Below are 21,803 nucleotides of genomic sequence, written 5' to 3' on the forward strand. Positions count from 1 at the left end.
TAATCTCACACATAGACCCACAAAAAAGAAAAGAAGGAAAAATAACTCAAGCATTTAAGATACAGTGATAGGAAAGGAAAATTGAAGATAATGATGGGAAAGCATAATGAAGAAAATGGCCAATGCTAAAGCAAGTAATAATGAGGTAGAAAAATGCAAAGGAGAACCAAAAGGGAATAATTCCTTGTCCTTATTCAGTTCCCAGTTTGAAGAGATGTTGTCTGCTGCCTTATCTTGCAAATATAAGAGAAAATTCTGAAGACCAATGAGGTTGGCAGTGCAGAAAGATAAAAGACTCTAGCTTCTTCATTTATTGAATACGCATTTATTGAGTAGTTACTCTGCTGTAGACATGATTCAGTCTTGGAAAAAAATTATAAAAAAAATTTTGTCCTCATGGTATTTATATTCTAGTAGTATTAGGGAAGATCAAGCAGCAACAATAACAACAACAACAAAAGATATAATAAAGCAAATTTTATACTATCCAGAGATCTCGGGGTGGGGGGCAAGTAGAGTAAGTTACATCAGGAAGCTGTGGATGGTTGTGATTTTAAATAGGTTGACCGTGGTAAATCTTATTGGGAAGGTGATTTTTAAGGCTTTATTTGACTATGCCAAAGCCTTTGACTGTGTGGATCACAATAAACTGTGAAAAATTCTGAAAGAGATGGGAATACCAGACCACGTGACCTGCCTCTTGAGAAACCTATATGCAGGTCAGGAAGCAACAGTTAGAACTGGATGTGGAGCACCAGAATGGTTCCAAATAGGAAAAGGAATATGTCAAGGCTGTATATTGTCACCCTGCTTATTTAACTTATATGCAGAGTACATCATGAGAAATGCTGTGCTGGAAGAAGCACAAGCTAGAATCAAGATTGCTGGGAGAAATATCAATAACCTCAGATATGCAGATGACACCACCCTTATGGCAGAAAGTGAAGAGGAACTAAAAAGCCTCTTGATGAAAGGGAAAGAGAGAGTGAAAATTTGGCTTAAAGCTCAACATTCAGAAAATGAAGATCATGGCATCCGGTCCCATCACTTCATGAAAAATAGATGGGGAAATAGTGGAAACAGTGTCAGACTTTATTTTTTTGGGCTCAAAAATCACTGCAGATGGTGACTACAGCCATGAAATTAAAAGACGCTTACTCCTTGGAAGGAAAGTTATGACCAACCTAGATAGCATATTCAAAAGCAGAGACATTATTTTGCCAACAAAGGTCCGTCTAGTCAAGGCTATAGTTTTTCCAGTGGTCATGTATGGATGTGAGAGTTGGACTCTTAAGAAAGCTGAGTGACGAAGAATTGATGCTTTTGAACTGTGGTGTTGGAGAAGACTCTTGAGAGTCCCTTGGACTGCAAGGAGATCCAACCAGTCCATTCTGAAGGAGATCAGCCCTGGGATTTCTTTGGAAGGAATGATGCTCAAGCTGAAACTCCAGTACTTTGGCTACCTATATTTGCGAAGAGTTGACTCATTGGAAAAGACTCTGATGCTGGGAAGGATTGGGGGCAGGAGGAGAAGGGGACGACAGAGGATGTGATGGCTGGATGGCATCACTGACTTGATGGACGTGAGTCTGAGTGAACTCCAGGAGTTGGTGATGGACAGGGAGGCCTGGCGTGCTGCGATTCATGGGGTCACAAAGAGTCAGACACGACTGAGCGACTGAACTGAACTGAACTGAACTGAACTGAACTGAAGGAGGTTCAGTTCAGTTCAGTTGCTCAGTCATATGTCACTCTTTGTGACCACATGGACTGCAGCACGCCAGACTTCCCTGTCCATCACCAACACTCAAAGCCTGCTCAAACTCATGTCCATTGAGTCAGTGATACCATCCAACCATCTCATCCTCTATCATCCACTTCTCCTCTCGCCTTTAATCTTTCCCAGCATCAGGGTCTTTTCCAATGAGTCAGTTCTTTACATCAGGTTGCCAAAGTATTAGAATTTTAGCTTCAGCATCAGTCCTTCCAATGAATATTTAGGATCTATGTCCTAGGAGGTAAAGACACTGTCTATCCAAAAACCTCATGGGAAGTATTTACTATGAAACTAGCAATATGATCATGTGGTCACATGTTTTCGTAAAAGTTTCAAAAATTAGATTTTTGTTAGCTTCAATTGGATAAGGTCACTCACTGTCTCTTAACTTTAAATTCCCCTCCAGTATACTCCTATTTTTTATCTGGTTGTGTCCAGGTGACACAGGCATTTTTGGAAAACCAGCTAAATAGAAGATGAACAGAAGATACATTTAAAATGATTGCATATGATATAATTTTGGTGGTATATACTCAATTAACTTCCACTTATGGTTATGTTGTGGCTAGCCACACCTTCATAGGAATAACTTCCAATAAACAATTCTGTGGCTCATGGAACTAATACTTTATGAGTTATAACCTAAAGGTAAAAAACCAGAGACAATATGTTATTAATTACAATGTCCATAATATTGTCTTATTGCTGTAGCATCTAGAATATTTCATATTTGTGGTATTTTTCACCTTCTTAGGAATTATAGTTCTTTTATTAATTCTAACAAATACTTACTTTTACCATATTTTATGTTAATAATGTTGTATTATTTTCCTTGAGAGGATTTCAAATTTTATTTGTTTACACAAAACTTAAAATTGCCCGTAAAAATAGGTGTATGTCTGATGTTTCTGTGGCAGAAGGCAATGGCACCCCACTCCAGTACTCTTGCCTGGAAAATTCCATGGACGGAGGAGCCTGGTGGGCTGCTGTCTATGGGGTCACACAGAGTCGGACACGACTGAGCGACTTCACTTTCACTTTTTACTTTCATGCATTGGAGAAAGAAATGGCAACCCACTCCAGTGTTCTTGCCTGGAGAATCCCAGGGACGGGGAAGCCTGGTGGGCTGCTGTCTATGGGGTTGCACAGAGTCGGACACGACTGAAGTGACTTAGCAGCAGGAGGGTCACAAAAATATACTACAACAGTTTTTTGAGCACAGTGAACAAAAGGAAGGGACACAGTAAGAGAGTAACTCTGAGTGGCTTTACATGTCCACTCATATAGGCAGTCAAACAGAAATATACTGCCAAACATATATAATTTTACAGTTTAAAGTAGCCACATAAGAAAGTAAAATAAAAGCAAATTAACCTAGCAATGTATTTTATTTAATCCAACACATGCAGAATAATATCTTATAAGATATCTTACATGATTATCTTAATGAAATCAACATATAAGCTATTAATGAGATATTTTGCATTCTTTTTTGTCATACTAATTTTCTCAAATCCAAAGTATATTTTATACTTAAAGTGAACCATCATTTGAAGCAGGCACATAAAAAGTTATCAATAGCTGTACATGGCTAGTGGCTATTGAAATAGACAGCACAGCATTAGAACATTGTAATTTTAAATTAAATGGACAGAGAGTGGAGGACTGTCAGCAGAGATGTGGCATGATCTGATTTACAGTATGAAAGGATCACTCTAAGTTAAGAATAGACTGTAGAGACATATAACTAGAGAAACAGATTAGGAGGCTATTGCAATAATTCAGCAGGAGAGGATGGTATTTTAGGTCAAGATGATAATGGATATAGTAAAATATAGTCAGAATTTGTATGTGTTTCAAAGGTTAATACATCAGGATTTGCTGATGAACAAAATGAGAGAAAGGGTAAAATGTTATGAAACCAAGACATATGATAATTCCATTTATTGAGATAAGGAAGATTTTAATGAAAACAGCTTAAAGGGTTTTGTTTGTTTATTTTTTTGGTTTTTTTCTTTAGTGATATTGTTGAGTCAATAAACCAATTAACCTTAACTCTTTATGTGATATTATAAATCTCTTTATTTTGTAAATCATTTTGAGTTGTGTTTCTCTCTTTTATAGCTGAAGGATGAATGCACATATTATTAAAGGTGGTGATAAGTTTGCATTTCATTTTCTAGATTTTTTTATAACCCTATACCCCAATAAATAATATGTAAATGTCAACGTAAGTTAAAAAAGAAAATTTGGGTAATAACTGATACTGAATGCTATGTAAATAAGATGACTATATGCTTATTTATACTTGGTCAAGGCTAATTTATACCTGCTTTCTCAGTATAATTATTGATAGCAGTCCCTTTCATTCTCAAAACTCCTGGTCTGTATAATAAATTACATATTTGCTGTATATCACCTATTACAACAATACTGTCATAGTACAAACTACCCCCAAACCTAGTGGCTTAAAATAACAACTATTTATTGCTTTTCATCTTGTCATGAATACAGGATTAGTTGAATGGATATTTATCGAGCCAGTCTTGATGCTCTTGGCTGCTGCTGTTGCTGCTAAGTCGCTTCAGTTGTGTCCGACTCTGTGCGACCCCATAGAAGGCAGCCCACCAGGCTCCCCCGTCCCTGGGATTCTCCAGGCAAGAGCACTGGAGTGGGTTGCCATTTCCTTCTCCAATGCATGAAAGTGAAAAGTGAAAGTGAAGTCGCTCAGTCGTGTCCAACTCTGTGCGACCCCATAGACAGCAGCCCACCAGGCTCCTCCATCCATGTGATTTTCCAGGCAAGAGTACTGGAGTGGGGTGCCATTGCTTTCTCCGCTTTTGGCTAGACTTACACTTCTGAGGTCAACTGGCAGCTTGGTTGGTACCTGACTGGTCCAGCATGAGCTCAGCTGAGATGACTTGTTTCTTTCACTTGATCTTTCCTCTTCCCTAAGCTTGTTTTCATGGTAGATTCAGAGATTCAAGGGGATAAATATAAGTTGTACAAGCTCAAATCTAGCACACCATCACTCTCACAATATCTTGTGTGTGCCATGTGCTGAGTTGTGTCCGACTCTTTGTGCCCACATGGACTGTAGCTCACCAGACTCTTCTGTCCGTGGGATTCCCCAGGCAAGAATACTGGAGTGGGTTGTCATTTTCTCCTTTAGGGGATCTTCCTGAGCCTGGGATTCAACTCATGTCGCCTGTGTCTCCTGTATTGCAGGTGGATTCTTTACCCACTGAGCCATCGGAGTAATCTACTATTATATTCTGTTAGCTAAACAAAATCTCAAGGCTAGCTCAGAATCAATGAGGGAGAAAACAGCTAAGGTACAGGGCAAAAGTTGTTAGATAAAGTCTGGCTATTAGTTGGGTGTGTCAATGTGATCTACCAGTTATATGTATGTATGTGTATATGTAAGTGTATGTGTATAAATATATCAAATACTTTACATATATATGCATACATGTATATGATATTTGTCTCTTCCTTAAGTTCCCTTTTCTCTAGTCAAGTATAAATGCATTTTCAAAATTATTAAGAATTTTACATATTTAATATATATATATTTCATAAATACTTTATATTCTGCAGTCTCTACAATGGACTCACTAAAATACATTTGTCACACTACTTATTCAATATTCATTTCTTTTACATGTTTCTCCATGATATATTTCCATGAAAACTTACAAATTCCCCTAAATTAATTTTATTTGATAAAGATGGAATTATATTTTTGTTTGCTTCTTCTTAAAATGTGTTTTTCCCTCCTTTATAAGTAAGTTTACCAGGGAAATATCAGACAAGACACAATCATCTAACAAAGCTTCCCAGAAAGACGATTTATATTTTAAAATTCGAATGATTATTTCTTTGGAAACTACTGTAAGCCCTTTATGAAATATATAACATTTTTGGTAATTATCAAAATGTATTTTTGAAAATGTGTTTTAATTTTTTCCATGAAATAAAATTTTATAAACTTTCCCAAAGTAAATATAGAAGAAAAAAAATGAGGTTTCTCTTTATTTCCTTTCAGCTTTAGCAGACAATGTCTGTTAAAACAGAGTATATTTTCATTGATTTTAAATATTAACAATTATTTATTTACATTTCTACCTTTTAGAGTAAATGATCCAATAAGCTCTTATACAGTTGTGGAAAACCCATGAAAACATGAACATATATGTACTCAGGGGGAATAACCATTTGGTATGTGCCAGTAATCCTTTAGTATAGTAAATGGAGGAGTGGAACAAACATATATATAGTTTATTTGTTTTTTTCCATGTGTAAGGTGCACAGAAAGAAATGTCTATATTGTTTGTCTATTCCTCTATAATGAAGCCATCTGTAACAAAGAACAAAGAGTTGGGTCAAAATGAATCAGTTATTGCTACTATTTTAGTTATCCAAGCCATGTTACAAAAATATATCTGATGAAAATCATAATAGCCAAGTAAAAATATGATATTCTTCAGTTCTTCATATAAGGAATTTGATATTACCTAGAAATATGATAAAATGGTATTTTATAACAAGTAAAATTTGCCTCTCAAGAGCAAAATAGATAACCTACTCATCATTGTTGACATTCTAGTTATACAAGTGCTTATCTCTTACAAACCTAGTTATCTAATTATCGAAACTACAAAATACTGTATTCTGTTAGTGTAGTTGATTCCAGAAACAAACTCTTTGCTTGTGATATTCAAATGAGAAAAACAGAGGTCTAAGTAGGAAAGTATCTATAAAATCAAAATGCAATGGCTCACAAATATCTATTATGTGAATTTTTCTAGAGAGATTGTCATGGCCCAGGATTTTGGATTTAATATTTCATGAAAATAATCATATTCATTCTCTTAGGTCTTAGAAAAGCCATCCATGGTAATATTAAATCATTTGTCTTCTTATTCTGTGTCCATTATTTTGTGTGTGTGTGTAGGAGTTCTTCTCTGTGTAGGAGTTCTAAGTCTCTTAGATCATTTGAAATAAGTACAAACCCAAGTTTTCATATCACTTAGTTGTCCCATAATGAGTTTAAATTGTTACATTCTAAGTTTAAGCTGTGGTAACTAATTAGACAGTTACTTTGCATATTAATATCTTGATTCTCTGTGTGTGTTTTTTTTTTCCTGATATTAGGGAATTACTGTTCATTTTTTGAGGTACATAATGGTATTATGGTTGTTTTTATGAGATGCATGCTTACATGTTCAGGGGTGAAATGCCTGCAAGTTACTTTCCGATCATTCAGTAAATCATATGGCAAAATGTTAATTTTTTAATTATGGATATCCAGTTTGTTTTATTATTCTTCAAGTTTTCTGTATATTTGAATATATTCATAATAAAATACTTTGGGAAATAAGACTATTTGCTTAAAAATAGTCTTTGTAAAATCATAGAAAATTTTTACAATAGAAAAAAATTTTCTATTTGTAAAAATAGAAAACAGAGAGATACAAGATATTTAGCAGTGTACCTCTCCCTACATTTTTTCCCCTGGTCTTGAATTCTGTATCTTTCTCAGAGTCTGGAAGAATGTTTTTCTCAGCAATTATTTGACTTTAAGTTCCAGCAGAATAATTGCCCAGCTGACTTCAGGCCAAATGATCTAATGAAAATCAAATAAATGCTTGTTGTTGTAAGCCCCCAAGTTTTAAGGTGGTTTTTCCTACAAAAGTAGATAATTGCTAGGTCCCTTGTCCAGAATATTTGAACCATGTTTGGCAGGAGCATTTTTAAAGTTCTTCAAATGATTCTAATATGAAGCTCATGTTGAGATCAATAGCCTTAGAAAATTGAGAGATTTATCCATAGAAATACTAAATTAAAATATTTGAAAAAGTTTACTTTTCGAAATTAGGAAGTACATAGCTTATTATATCGAAGAAGGCAATGGCAACCCACTCCAGTACTCTTGCCTGGAAAATCCCATGGACAGAGGAGCCCGGTAGGCTGCTGTCTATGGGGTCGCATAGAGTCGAACACGACTGAGCGACTTCACTTTCACTTTTCACTTTCATGCATTGGAGAAGGAAATGGCAACCCACTCCAGTGTTCTTGCCTGGAGAATCCCAGGGTGGGTGGAGCCTGGTGGGCTGCCATCTATGGGGTCGCACAGAGTCGGACACGACTGAAGCGCCTTAGCAGCAGCAGCAGCAGCTTATTATATAATAAATGGCTTTAGGGACCTATTTCTGAACAAAAGCCTTTATATTAAATTTAGATTTTTGAATAAAATAATAAAAGTTATTTATATGTGAACAACTTTAGTAAAGGATTTAGTGAGTTGACTAAGAACAAACTTGATCACAGTGAACTAAGTTGCTTATTTGATGTTCCATTAAATTAGTAGATAGTGATTTTGTTAAATTACTAGGTTTTGTTAAATTATTTGATATAGTAACATTTTATTAAATTATTATACAATTTTGGACAAGTAATTTGCCTTTCTTTTTGGGGGGATAGGGGGTCAAATATCATTCTTTTATTATCAATTCAATCCTTGATTATCTTTTCCTAATTTTTTTGTTTGTTTTCATGTGTTCTTTCTTTTTTTTTTTTAACTTTTTAAAATTTTAGCACAGTTAACTTACAATGCTGTATTAGTTTAAGGTATATAGCAAAGTGATTCAGTTACATGCACACACATACACACATACATTTTTTTTTCAGAATTTTTCCCATTATAGGTTATTACAATACATTGAATGTAGTTCCCTGTACTATGCAGTAGGTCTTTATTGTTCACCTTTTTTATATATAGTGGTGTGTATTTTTAATCCCAAACTCCTAATTTACCCCTCTCCCCTGTATCCTCTTTGGTGACTATAAGTTTGTTTTCTGTGTCTGTGAGTTCATTTCTGTTATATAAATAAGTTTATTTATATACATTTTTAGATTCCACCTGTAAGTGATATCACATGCTCCTTGTCTTTTATCTGTCTTACTTCACTTTGTCTGATCATCTCTAGGTCCATCTATGTTGCTCCAAATGGCATCATGTCATTTTTATGACTGAGAAGTATTCTACTCTCTCTATATGTACAGCATCTTCTTTATCCATTCACCTGTCAGTGGACATTTAAGTTTCTTCTATGTCTTCACTATTGTGAATAGCACTGTAATGAACATTGAGGTGCATGTGTCTTTTCTCCAGATATCTGGCCAGGAGTGGGATGGAAAGATCATATGGCAACTCTAGTTTTAGTTTTAAACTGTTTGTTTCTATACTGTTCTCTGTATGTTCTCCAAAATGTACTAATTTACATTTCCACCAACAATGTAGGAGGTTTTCCTTTAGTCTATGCCATCTCCAAAACTATGTTGAATAAAAGCAAGAGTAGATACCCTTGTATTGTTCCAGATGTTAGACAAAATGCTTTCAGATTTTCACCATTGAGTGTGATGTTAACTATGGGTTTGTCTATATGTTGAGGTAGATTCTGTCTATGAAGAGTTTTTGTCATAAATAGATGTTGTATCTTAGCAAAAGCTCTTTCTGCATCCATTGAGATGACCATATGGCTTTTATCTTTCAATTTGGTAATATTGCCATATCACATTGATTTGCAGATATTAAAAAATTCTTTCATCCCTGGGATAAATCCCACCTGGTCATGGAGTATGATCCTTTAAGTGTATTGTTGCATTCAATTTGCTAGTATTTTATTGAAGATTTTTGCATCTATGTTCATCAGTGATATTGGCCTGTAATTTTCTTTGTCGTGTGATATCTTTGGCTGGTTCTCATATCAGGGTGATAGAGTGACCGCATACAATGAGTTTGGAAGTGTTCCTTCCTCTATATTTTTTGATATTTTCAGAAAGATGGGTGTTAACTCTTCTTTAAACGCTTTACCTATGAAGCCATCTGGGTCATACCTTGGGGCGTGATAAGCAGCTTTGTCTGGCCCAAGCTGCTAGGAAATTACTGCTTTTGCCCTTGGTCCTGGTGCATGTGAGAGTCTGAGTGTGTCCTTCAAGAGTTACATCTCTATTTCTCCCAATTCTAGGGAGCTTCTACAACCAAGCCCCACTGGCCTTCAAAGCCAAATGCTCTGGGAGCTCCTCTTCCTGGTCCTGAACCTCCAGGCTGAGAGGGCCTGACATGAAACTCAGACTCATGCAGTAGAATTTCTGTAATATAATTATTCTCCAGTTTGTAGTTCACCCACCTCAGGCATTTGGGATTTAATCATATCAACAGTCCACCCCTCCTACTGGTCTTGTGGTTCTTTCTTTATGTCTTTAGTTGTGGAAGATCTTTTCTGGTAGGTTTCAGTGTTGTTGTTGTTGTTGTTGTTTTTAAACAATGGGTCCTCTACAGATTGCTGTGATTTTGGTGTGCTCATGGGAGGAGGGAAACTTAGGATCCTTGCCTGTCATCTTGGCTGCTCTCTTGTCTTTCTTTAATAAAACATTTTTTTAGATTTTCTTGGTCTATCCCAGTGGACAACATACAGAAAAGCTGCAATAAAATGGAAAGGGCTTTTAATTAGCTTGTGGAATTATTATCAGTTGAAACACTGCACAAGTTTAAAATCATTGATCCCATCCTATTCAGTAAGTTTTTAAAAATCATGTTAAAGATGAGTAATAGCTTATTAAATTTTCTTAACACTGATAGAAAAATAGACATATAAGGAAGTAGAATCAAAATTCAAAAATTTCCTCATTGAATATACATATACATGTGTATATATATATATATACACATTTTATCATCTTTCTCTTAGAGAATTTGTCTATAGTCCCTTACTTTGTTAATTAAAATACCCAATCTTAGATCAAAATTAGAATTGCTGACTTAATTGAAAACTAAGGCTTTTTCAGTCCCTGGTTTCAGCATGCTCCAGGTATGAAGTCAGCAGTTGAATAAGGAGACCGTGATCACCTTCCTTTTTTCTCATTTAGGCTCTTCCTCTGGTCCTATAAAACGCCTTCCTAACTTCTGTTTTTGGCCCTTTCAGGTTTGGCAACTTGAAAAGGAAAGAGAAGAAGAGAAAAAAAGAAGAATCCTCCTGACGTAGTAAGTACAGTCTGCATTGTCCTGCATTGTTTGACACTGACTTATTTTTCCATGATTATTTTGCCATAGATAGGTCAGGAGACTCCATGCCCTCAGCAAAAGGAATCTCTCTTCTGCTGTTCACTAAACAAGGATCAAGAGTTTCTATTTTGTTACTTTTTCCATTATTTCTTGTATCCTGGTGATACCATCATTTTATTTCTGCTAAGGTTTTATGCCTCCCTGTGAAATCCCCTTAGACAAGACCTGACAAATATAATTTTTCTCTTATATGAATGGCTCACAGCAACTCCATGAGAAGCATTTATAATCCCTGTTGGGAGAATTTTTTAAGTTTATGCACCCCCATCTCCACACAGTTACTGCTCTTTTGTTCCATGATGAAAGCAGCTAGCACATACATCTTTAACTCACCAGACCTCCCAGATAGGAATAAAATACTAATTTACTATGTCATTACAGGAACACATGTAAACACTTCAAGAATCCCTTTAAATCCTCTGTCCTTAGGATGGATCCCCTCTTTCTTCTCTCAGTTTCAACTCCAATTCTTCAATAACCTTGATATTATCAAGTGGGAGTCATCTTTGACTTCTCCTTTCTCAGTGTTTACTAGCATATGTTTATATTAATGATATTCTGTTACTTTTTCTAGATTTGAACTACTTTTCCTCATTTCTACAGCTCCTCAAATCATCCAAACTATTGCTCTCTCCTACTAAGATCTCCTAGCACCAACTCAAAATGCTGACAGTTTCTTCCCATCTCCTTTTCCTGTTTTATTTTTCTTTATACATATTCTCCACCTGTTTTTCTCTTGTCACTAGGATATAAGCCCCATGATTATCAGGAGCTTTATTTCACAGATTTCAACTACTTAATAGTGCCTGGTGGATAGTTGGTCTTCAGTAACTATTTGTTGAGTAAATAACTGAAACAATTTTAATTATCAAAAGTTGTTATAACTTTCTTGGTCATTTTGATTAGTTTTTTTAATGTCAAATAGTCTTATTCTTGTAAAACTCTAATAAGTCAATTTGGTCAACTCTGGCTGATACAAATGTGTCCATTTAAAGTAAAATAAACTCTTGCAGGTGTTCCATTATTTTAGTGTAAACATTATGGAAGAGATTGTATTCAGTGATATTTAATTACCCGGGTGGTTTGTGGTGTTTCTGAGAGACAGATTTCTTTACATGTATGGTTTGCAGTAATTTCCATAAATGTTAGCGACTGCTGTTCTTTTTAGTATATCTTTTCACTCTGTTTAAAATCTGTCACTAAGGCGTAACAAATATTAGCATGATAAAATATCCTCCTATCTGCTCAGTCTTACTAGTTAGTCATGGTATTTTTCTTACAGTGTCTAAAAAGGTCTTAGAAAATCTGTTGTGTTTCATGTTTGAAAATCTATTTCTTCATGAGCTGGTGGAGGGCAAATGGTTGCATAAAGAAGCAGTGAAACTAGGAGAATGATGTTATCCTTCGGCTGTAGTTCCAACTTCAGATAAATATATGGAGGAATTCAAAGTAGGCTTGGGTTTATTTCTGAAGGAGAGGCACTAGTAGTACAGACTCTTACACTAAAGAGAACAGTGGCGCAGCCGTGCATCGGTTTCTTTAGCTGTGCTTACCATGGCACTTTGTATTTCTGCCCGGAAGACCATTTCCCATGTCTGACTCTCCTCCCACACTGTGAGTTTCTCAGTTACAGACTCATTTGTTTCACTATCAAAATGACGAGGCCATAGAAGCCTTCATGTTAACCTTTGTAATTAAATTTACTTGTATATTTCTTATAAATGATTTATACTTTTTAAAACTTGCCGTGATGATTTTGAAAAATCATTTAGGGACTGTCTTTTTGGAATTATCTTGTACAATATTTTGCTGCCCTAAAAATGAAGGCATTTTTATTTTATCCTTTTTTTTTGCTTGTGTAATTTTTAATACTAGGCATTAATTATTTTTGTAATTTCAAATACATTTTTAAAAAGTCTAAAAATCATTATTGCTTCATTGTCTTAATATTTCTTCCTAAATGGCTTTACACAGCAAATATTTATTTAGTGCCTGCTAGGTCTAAGGGCTTCCCTGATGTTTCAGATGGTAAAGAATCTGCTAGCAAAGAAGGAGACTCATGACTACGCACTCTAGTATTCTTGCCTGGAGAATCCCAGACAGAGGAGTCCAGCAGGCTACAGTCCACATAGTCACAAAAAGTCCATGGGGTCACAAAGATATAACTGCGCGACTAACACTTTTTCACTTTGGCAGGCGGAAGTCCTATATTATATACTTTGAGAAGTACCTGTGTGCTTAGTTGCTCAGTTGTGTCCCACTCTTTGCAGCCCTTTGGACTGTACCCTGTCAGATTCCTCCGTCCATGAGATTGTTCAGGCAAGAATACTGAAGTGGGCTACCATTTCCTTGTCCAGGCGCTCTTCCCCATCCAGGGATCAAACCTGGGTCTCCTGCATTGCAGGTGGATTTTCTACTGGTTGAGCCATCACGGAAATCCTTGAGAAGTACTAAAGAAAAATGTATATATGTGTGTGTCTCTGTATCTATATATATATGCTATCTTTAGCTGAACCTCTGAAAATGTAGTCTGGAATTCATCTAGAAGATGTTTGCGTGAGTGTATGAGGGGGATGGTTGAAGAGATAAAAAAGCTATTCAGACCTTTTTATAACTTTTCTCATGGTAGAAATAGTGAACCGCTCCCCCCATAATGAGCTTCTGTGACACTTATGTTATTTGGCATGTTGATGAACAAGTCCTTTTATATTTGTAGAATAAAACAGAATGAAAATGCCAAAATGGTTTCCAGGCAAAAGGATTCAAACAGGGGATTTGTAGATATTGCTTATAGATGTGTGCCAGTCTCTAAAACTGGCAGATACCTTGGCATACTTTGCTTAAAAATAATACATAATAGTCACAATCTGCTTATTCCATCTGTTGCCTGTGAGAGAAAAATCCATTACACATACTGACCAGGATTATCAGGTTACATGTTGAGGATTTTCTGATGCTTTGCCATGATATTAAGAAATGTAAAACAAATCAGGCTGAAAGAAAATGTGCTTAATTAGAACTAATGTGGTGGGCATCAAGTCTGAGATGTTTTTAAAATGGGCCATCAAGTGTAGCTTGAAATGAATAATAAGAATGGGAAAGACTCCCATGGACCATTGAGTGTTAAAAGCAAGGTTGAAACGAGTAAACAACTTATATGATTGAAACACCTAACAAAGATGATGTTTTGGGGCTCAGTAATTTAAATTAATAGCAGAAGAGAATAATTTTGGAGGAGAAGATATTAGAATGCCAAAGAGTGAGATTAGATAAATTTAGTCTGGGTATTTATTTGGATTTGAAGATTCAGAAAGCAGGGCAAAATCTTAAAAATGCCAATAAAGAAGGGCCAGTTAAACTGATCTTATAAACTGACTAAAAGCATTTCAAATTAAGGGAGTTAATTCTTACATCATGCTTCACTTTAAAACTGGCTGCCTATGAAAAAGAGCACAGTTTTAAATAGCACATCAGTAAAGCTTTGGTCAAAGGGGACTCTCAGACAGTTCACCTTCTTCGTTCTGGAAGTTTATTTACTATGCTCACTGATACTGCAACTTCTTCAGAAAAATATCATATCTTTGTGCCCATGGTAGATCAATTTGAAGTATTTAGTGTATTTTTTTTTATCTGAAGAGAAAACAACCCTTTTGTCCTGACCTTCTCAAATACATTTTCTTCTTTGTTAAAAGTCTAAAGGCAACAGAATTTGAAGCACAACAAATTGAGAACCTGCCCTGAAATCCCACTATAATACATTATGGTTTTAATATAGATAGATGTTTCCATGAATCTGGAGCTTTCTTATTTTTATTTTTGCTTTTTTGTTTGTTTGCTTTTGATTCCTTTGCTCTTTTCCAATTTTATATATGTATATGTATTTATTTATATATGTATAAAATGATTCTGATATTTAAAAGCATTTCTGTTAATGAATCTTTTTCATTGCACTTATTTTCTGTCAGTCATTTAAATTTTAAAATGAAATAATTTGTAATTTTGATTAGGTAGGACAATAGGTCAATTGCAAAATTATACATTCTTTATTTGAGTATAAATCTTAATATTTGTGGGATCACATTGTTCTGTATTTTTTAACATTAAGTTTTATACAGTGTAATATATTTATATATATGTTCAATTCTATAGTGTACTTTAAATTTTAAAAAAATGCCTTTTAATGTTTCTAAGCATATTGGTCACTTTTGTTTTCTACTAATCATTTACAGTTGCTTTGAACTGTTAGCTATAATTCTTTTAAAAAAAAAGTAAGATACTTAAATGAATGAGAAAAAGCACGTATAAAGTATGAGATGGAATACCCACTATTTAAACCAATGATAATCCCATATTGTACAACTTCTGTGTTAGTATCTGATTGCTACTGTAACAAATTACAATTAATTTAGTGTCTTAAAACATCACATTTATCTTAAAGCTCTGGAAGTCAGAGGTCCTAATGAGTGAAATGGAGGGCAGCATCAAGGTGTTGGTAGAAGGCATTCTTTCTGGAAGCTGTGGGGAGGGAAATCCCTTTCATTGCCCTTTTCAGTTTTTAGAAGTTACCCATCCTTAGCTTTTACCCCTCTTCCAGCAAATTATAACATCCCAATCTCTGTTTATGTTGTAACTTCTTTTTCTCTGACCCTGACCTTCCTCCATTCCTCTTATAAAAACCCCTGTGATTACCTTGGACCCACCTGAATAATCCAATATAATCTCTGTCTCAAGATCCTTTAATTTAATCACATTTACAAAGCCTCCTTTACCATATAAGGTAATATATTTACAAGTTCTGGTGATTAGCCATACACATGTTTGAAAGTTCATTATTCTAAAATATTTAGTAACCTAAAAACTTGGCAATAGTGAACAATCAGCTTCTAGATTCAGGTTGTACAAAACTAATTTCAGAGTCTGTCTGTTGAGCTCACTATATCTTATTAACTCTATTTGACTCACCTCTTTGAATGGCCTTGTAGTAGTAATTCTCTTTGGCTTTTTGTATTTTGGGGGTCATGATGCATGATGGCTCCTGGAGAAGGAAATGGCAACCCACTCCTGGAGAAGGAAATGGCAACCCACTCCAGTATTCTTGCCTGGAGAATCCCACGGACAGAAGAGCCTGGCGAGCCCCAGTCAATGAGGCCACAAAGAATCAGACATGACTGATCTACTAACACTTCAACACATGCCTGATGGTTAAGCTGACAAGAAGAGACAGATGCTGTCACCAGACTGTAAACATGCAAATAAATGTCACAATTTAAATATGGAGGCACAGTTATGAGTTTATTTAATTGTGGCCCAGAGAACTCCAGAGGACCCTCAGTGTCCACCTGGTCCTTAGCTCATTCACTGTGTTCCTGATTCAGTATCTCTCCCTGTTTGATCTCTCATAGTGTGAATCTGTCTTTTTATCTCTGATCCCCTGATTACTAGTCTCACACAGAAAGCTAAGTATCTCTTGCAGATTCCTATAAAAAAAAAACTGCCTTCACTGACGTAACTTGGAAGGGACAGTCATGAGCCACAGTTGGTCCTAAGGATTATGTTTGCACACCGTCACTTTAGTCACAGAATATTTCAGGCCTGCCCTACAGATGCTGTTGCACCTGACCCCCTTAGAGAGAAAGGCCCACCACTGACGGTGAATGACAAATGGCAAAAGCTTTTGACAGTCCGTGTCCAAGGTACATTCTGAATGACAAGTACAGCGCCAGTTTATTTCAGTTATTCTTGCCTTTCCAGAAAGTCCATAGTTGTTGAGGAAGCCCTGCAAAGCCACTAAGAGAGAAGAGTTCAAATCCTATAAGGATATAAAGTCTATATACCTCCTGGAATAATCAGGAGTGATTATTTTAATTTACAAATTCATGGAGTATGTTCACAGGCAGGTACAAGTTGAGAATGATGGAAGTCTGTACAATATGGGGAAAGGGAGCTGTTATTTAAAAAGATGAATACAAAACACTTTAGCAAATTTTGCAAAAATATATGATCATATCCAATACCAATAGAGCCTTTCTAAGAAGGAGTTGACAGAAAATGAGCTGTCTGAAAGTCGATTCACCCCTGGGTATTTATCTCCCATTCACATAAAATCAGCACCTTGCTTGCTCAGTGTATGTGTGCTGTGTGTGCCAAGTCGCTCCAGTCATGTCCAGCTCTTTGCAATCCTATGGACTATAACCCACCAGGCTCCTCTGTACATGGGATTCTCCAGGCAAGAATACTGGAGTGGGTTGTCATGCCTTCCTCCATTCAGTGTATAGTAAAAATGAATAACTCTTTACCAACCTTCTATTATCTCCCTCCACCCCCCGGCTTTTTTTAGAGATTCCAACCATTACACCAGCCTTATACTACTGCCTAAGGACACTATCCCTTCATATTGCTATGAGCAGCAAAAACAGATGCTTCTCTGCTCTTATCCCCCAAAATATACAAGCCAAGATAATTGTCAGCACCTCACCCAGAGAAATAAGCAAAAGGTGATTTCTTTAGGCACTAACATAGCCAGTGTTCAAGATAAATATCAACCACCACTCCCTAGCTAATGCCTACAATGTGTAATTTCATGCTGACCCCAGAGTCATAGTTACTGATCAGGAGCACTTTCAATTTCTGGGTTTCTGTAATAATTGATTATTCTGCCTTTTCATCCTGCTCAAGAATTGACCATATGTAAAGATCGTATGAAGATTAATGCAACATTAACACTTTAATGTAATATGTTTTAAAGCAACCAATTTAGTATGTGTTTAACTATATAAATGAAGAAACTATTATATCACTTAATATTTTCAAATCAATCAATGGCTTGTATGTTTTCACATCACTCCTATGTAACAAGCATAATTTTGAATATGCAGTTGTGCTTGTGAGATAAAAAAGAAATTCTTAAGGGCAAAAGAAAATTAAACAAACAGGAAAACATGGTTACTGTTTTAATTCTATGTGTTTTTATGTTTAAAATGGCTTAGATAAGTTTAAAGTTAAAAGCAGCTGGGAAGGAATTGGTAGTTTTAGGGACAGAGAACTTTTTTCCCTGAATCTGTAATTTAGGAAAGAGATTTCTGGTTTCTTTTAGGCCTTAATTTCTCCTCTTTAATCCTCCTTACTTTATAATCCTGAAGGTCTTTAAATGTAGTAATGTTCATCACTCCTTGATTGCAGTTCTGTGATTACTTTGTGAAAGTAGAAGCCTCATTCCATTTACAAGGCAATGAGGGATAGAGGAAGGTATCTCTGTTAAGTAAGAAAGAAAAAACAAGACAAAGTAGCTTCCTATACAGTTCTCCACTCGTGCTATAAAGCCTTGCAGAAGCAAATAACAGAGATAACAATGTCTAGTGCACATGATCTGCAAGGACATCGAGTTAAAACCTGGGGATATAATTAAACTCTTAACATACTGTTAGCTTATCTGAACAATGGGAATAAAAATACTTGAATTACCTAACTCATAAAGTTGTTTTTAATATACTACCTTGAAAGATTTTTTTTATTTTGTCCATGATATCATAGATTTACCAAGTATAAGGCAAAAAGATAATATTTTCACTTTAGAAACACATTTTCATTTAGAAATGTTCTTATCCAAATGAATGTTGTATCTATTCTTAGTGATCTTCCAAATTTGGTGTGGAAAAAGTCCATCTAAGACCAGTTTTAAATGCTTGTCCTTCAAGTACTTTCAACTGAGACTGAAAAACATATCCATGTATCTTTTTCAAAAATATACTGACTCATTTTATGGGATATTTCTGAAAGAAAATGTATCTTAGGAATAAAATGTTTATATTAATTGAAAAGATTAAAACCTTTATTCTAATTATTTGATTTTTTTTAATAAAAATTTAGCAACTAGGACTCTGTCATGCTTAGATTATAATCCTGTCATGCAAAATGGGGTGAAATATGGAGTTGTATAAAGGACAAATATAACTATCCTTAAGGTCAGGGATCCCCAACCTCCAGGATCTAATGCCCAGTAATCTGAGATGGAACTAATGTAATAACATGAGAAATAAAGTCCACAAGAAATGTAATGCCCTTGAATTATCCTGAAAGAATCCTCTCCTTGTCTTCCCCACCTTCATTCCTCATTCCATTCCTCCATGGAACCATTTCCTGATGCCAAAAAGTATGGGGACAACTGCTTAAGGTCATTAGCTCTGAAATCTTTTGGAAAATTATTGTGCCCTCAGTAAAATGAATAAAGAATATCTTTGTTATCTCATCGGCTGTAATTGATAATTTTATAGCTAACAACCACTTTTTTTTTAACTTGAATAAAATCATACTAATGCTTATTTCTGTAAGTCTTATAGAGGTGGTATGCAATCAGATATAAATATATAAGTTGCCTGATATAGGTAAGACACTGTACAACTTTAATATCTTTAATCCTTTATTATCATATAGGGATAAAGTAAATACATCTAAGGATCACAATAGGATATGTATATTTTGCTTTATATGTGTTTTATCTCCCTACAGTTTAGGTTAATTAATTAATTAAATTAATTAATTAAAACTTGAATTATTTCAGATCTTGAAAGATTAGATAGTGTGATTGTAGGTAGTTTATTTAGCTTCGGATGTCTTCTATAAATTGGATACTAGCAGTTTCCACATTAAAACTGTGCACATGATTTTTTTAATTATTATTATCATCTGCCAATTGGTGATAAGTGGTAAACAAAAGAATAGCGACTGTTTTGTAACCCATTCTGCCTCCCAAGGGGGCACCAGGAATAAAAGAAGAGATAGGAAAAGATCAACCTCCCTGTTAACATACCTATCAAATCCAGATGACATTGACCAGTAGAAACACAATTTGAAATTCGTGATCTATGGACTGATTTAAGTAGGGTACCTCTTGTTAGTCAAGGTTATAAATGGTTCAGTTCAGTTCAGTCACTCAGTTGTGTCCGAGTCTTTGCGACCCCATGAATGGCAGCTCGCTAGGCCTCCCTGTCCATCACCAACTCCCGAAATTCACTCAAACTCACGTCCATCGAGTCGGTGATGCCATCCAGCCATCTCATCCTCTGTCTTCCCCTTCTCCTCCTGCCCCCAATCCCTTCCAGCATCAGGGTCTTTTCCAATGAGTCAACTCTTCGCATGAGGTGGCCAAAGTAAGAGGTTCAGCTTTAGCATCCGTCCTTCCAATGAACAGCCAGGACTGATCTTCTTTAGAATGGACTGGCTGGACCTCCTTGCAGTCCAAAGGACTCTCAAGAGTCTTCTCCAACACTACAGTTCAAAAGCATCAATTCTTCAGTGCTCAGCTTCTTCACAGTCCAACTCTCACATCCATACATGACCACTGGAAAAACCATAGCCTTGACTAGATGGACCTTTGTTGGCAAAGTAATGTCTCTGCTTTTGAATATGCTATCTAGGTTGGTCATAACTTTCCTTCCAAGGAGCAAGCGTCTTTTAATTTCATGGTAAACAAACTTAAATTTTAAGCATTTATGGGACATGATTCACTGAGAGATGTTTGTCTCAGCTTTATAATTATCAGAGTATATAATGGACGTACTTTATAAATTAATTAGCTTTCTTTGTGGAAATTATTCCCTGCTTACAATGTTTGGAGATTTTGTCTGTTAACTCTGGACCAGGATGTGTCCCAGTATGGCAAGAAAGATTGTGGAGATCTGGTGTTCTCAGATTTCTTTGTATTTTATTGGGTAATTTGTGGGTTTTGAGTCTTTGCTTATTCTATATTGAATTCTCCATTTTGCTTGATACTATATTATTTTTTTTCCCCATATATGTTTAACTCTATCCAGCTATTTCACCATGAATAAAAATGGGTATCTAATATGAAATGAGCTTCCCAGGTGGCTTGGTGGTAAAGAATTGCCTACTAATGCAGGAGACATGGGTTCACCCCCTGAGATGGGAATATCCCCTGGAGAGGGAAATGGCAACCCACTTCGGTATTCTTGTCTGGGAAATCCCATGGGCTGAGGAATCTGGTGGGCTAGAGTCCATGGAGTCGCAAAGAGTTAGACATGACTTGACTACTAAAAAACAACAACAATATGAAAGAAACACATCTGCTTTTCTCTCCCTATAGATATCTATATAGTAATATTTCATTCTTTCTGACCTGAACACAGGTCATTTATTCAACCTAAAATTTGAGTCAGTCATGGTATTGGGAATTGAAGCTTTAATGGCAAATAATACAGATTTTTTTTTGCCTGACAGCATGGGATTATGGTCTAGTAAGCAAGACATGTACTAATGTAATAATTCTTAAAGTGTCTCCAATTTTGCTATGCTCTAACCTAATATATGGATTTAGGAACATTTGCTTAGTGAGGTGTCATCTAGAACAAGACCTAAATATTAGACAAAGTGGAGAGGAAGATGAAAAAGATGCTTACAGACAAAGAGAGAAGCCTGAATGAAAGCCCTGAGAACAGCACATAAGGACTGAAGGCAGGTCACATGGCTAAAGCATTGGGCCTGATAGGGTGAATAAGAGGAGGGCTAGACTGGAGCTGGGTAATGGAAGGCTATGCATGCCCTCTGAAAGGGCTATGGCCTTTAACCTCAGAAAGATAGAACACCATGGAACAGAGTTTGCCTTGTTTTAGATTAAACATCACCATCTTTATCCCCCGCCCCCCAGATTCAGTGTTACCTGTGTTTTATGCTAATTCTCTCCTATCCTGTTCAAGATTAGTCATCTCTTATCTTCAAATCCTGTTTACCTGTCACCAACTTCCCCTTCCCAATATTCCCAGGCAGACCTGGACTGTAGAATTGTTTTTCTTTTTTTGCATTATTGTTTTTACAAACCATTTGCTGAGTGCCAAGTGTCATATCAACATTGAATGTATTGCTTAATTGTCTTCTGTGATTAAA

The sequence above is a fragment of the Bos mutus genome, chromosome 5, assembly GCF_027580195.1.
Source record: "Bos mutus isolate GX-2022 chromosome 5, NWIPB_WYAK_1.1, whole genome shotgun sequence".
NCBI classification, from domain to species: domain Eukaryota; kingdom Metazoa; phylum Chordata; class Mammalia; order Artiodactyla; family Bovidae; genus Bos; species Bos mutus.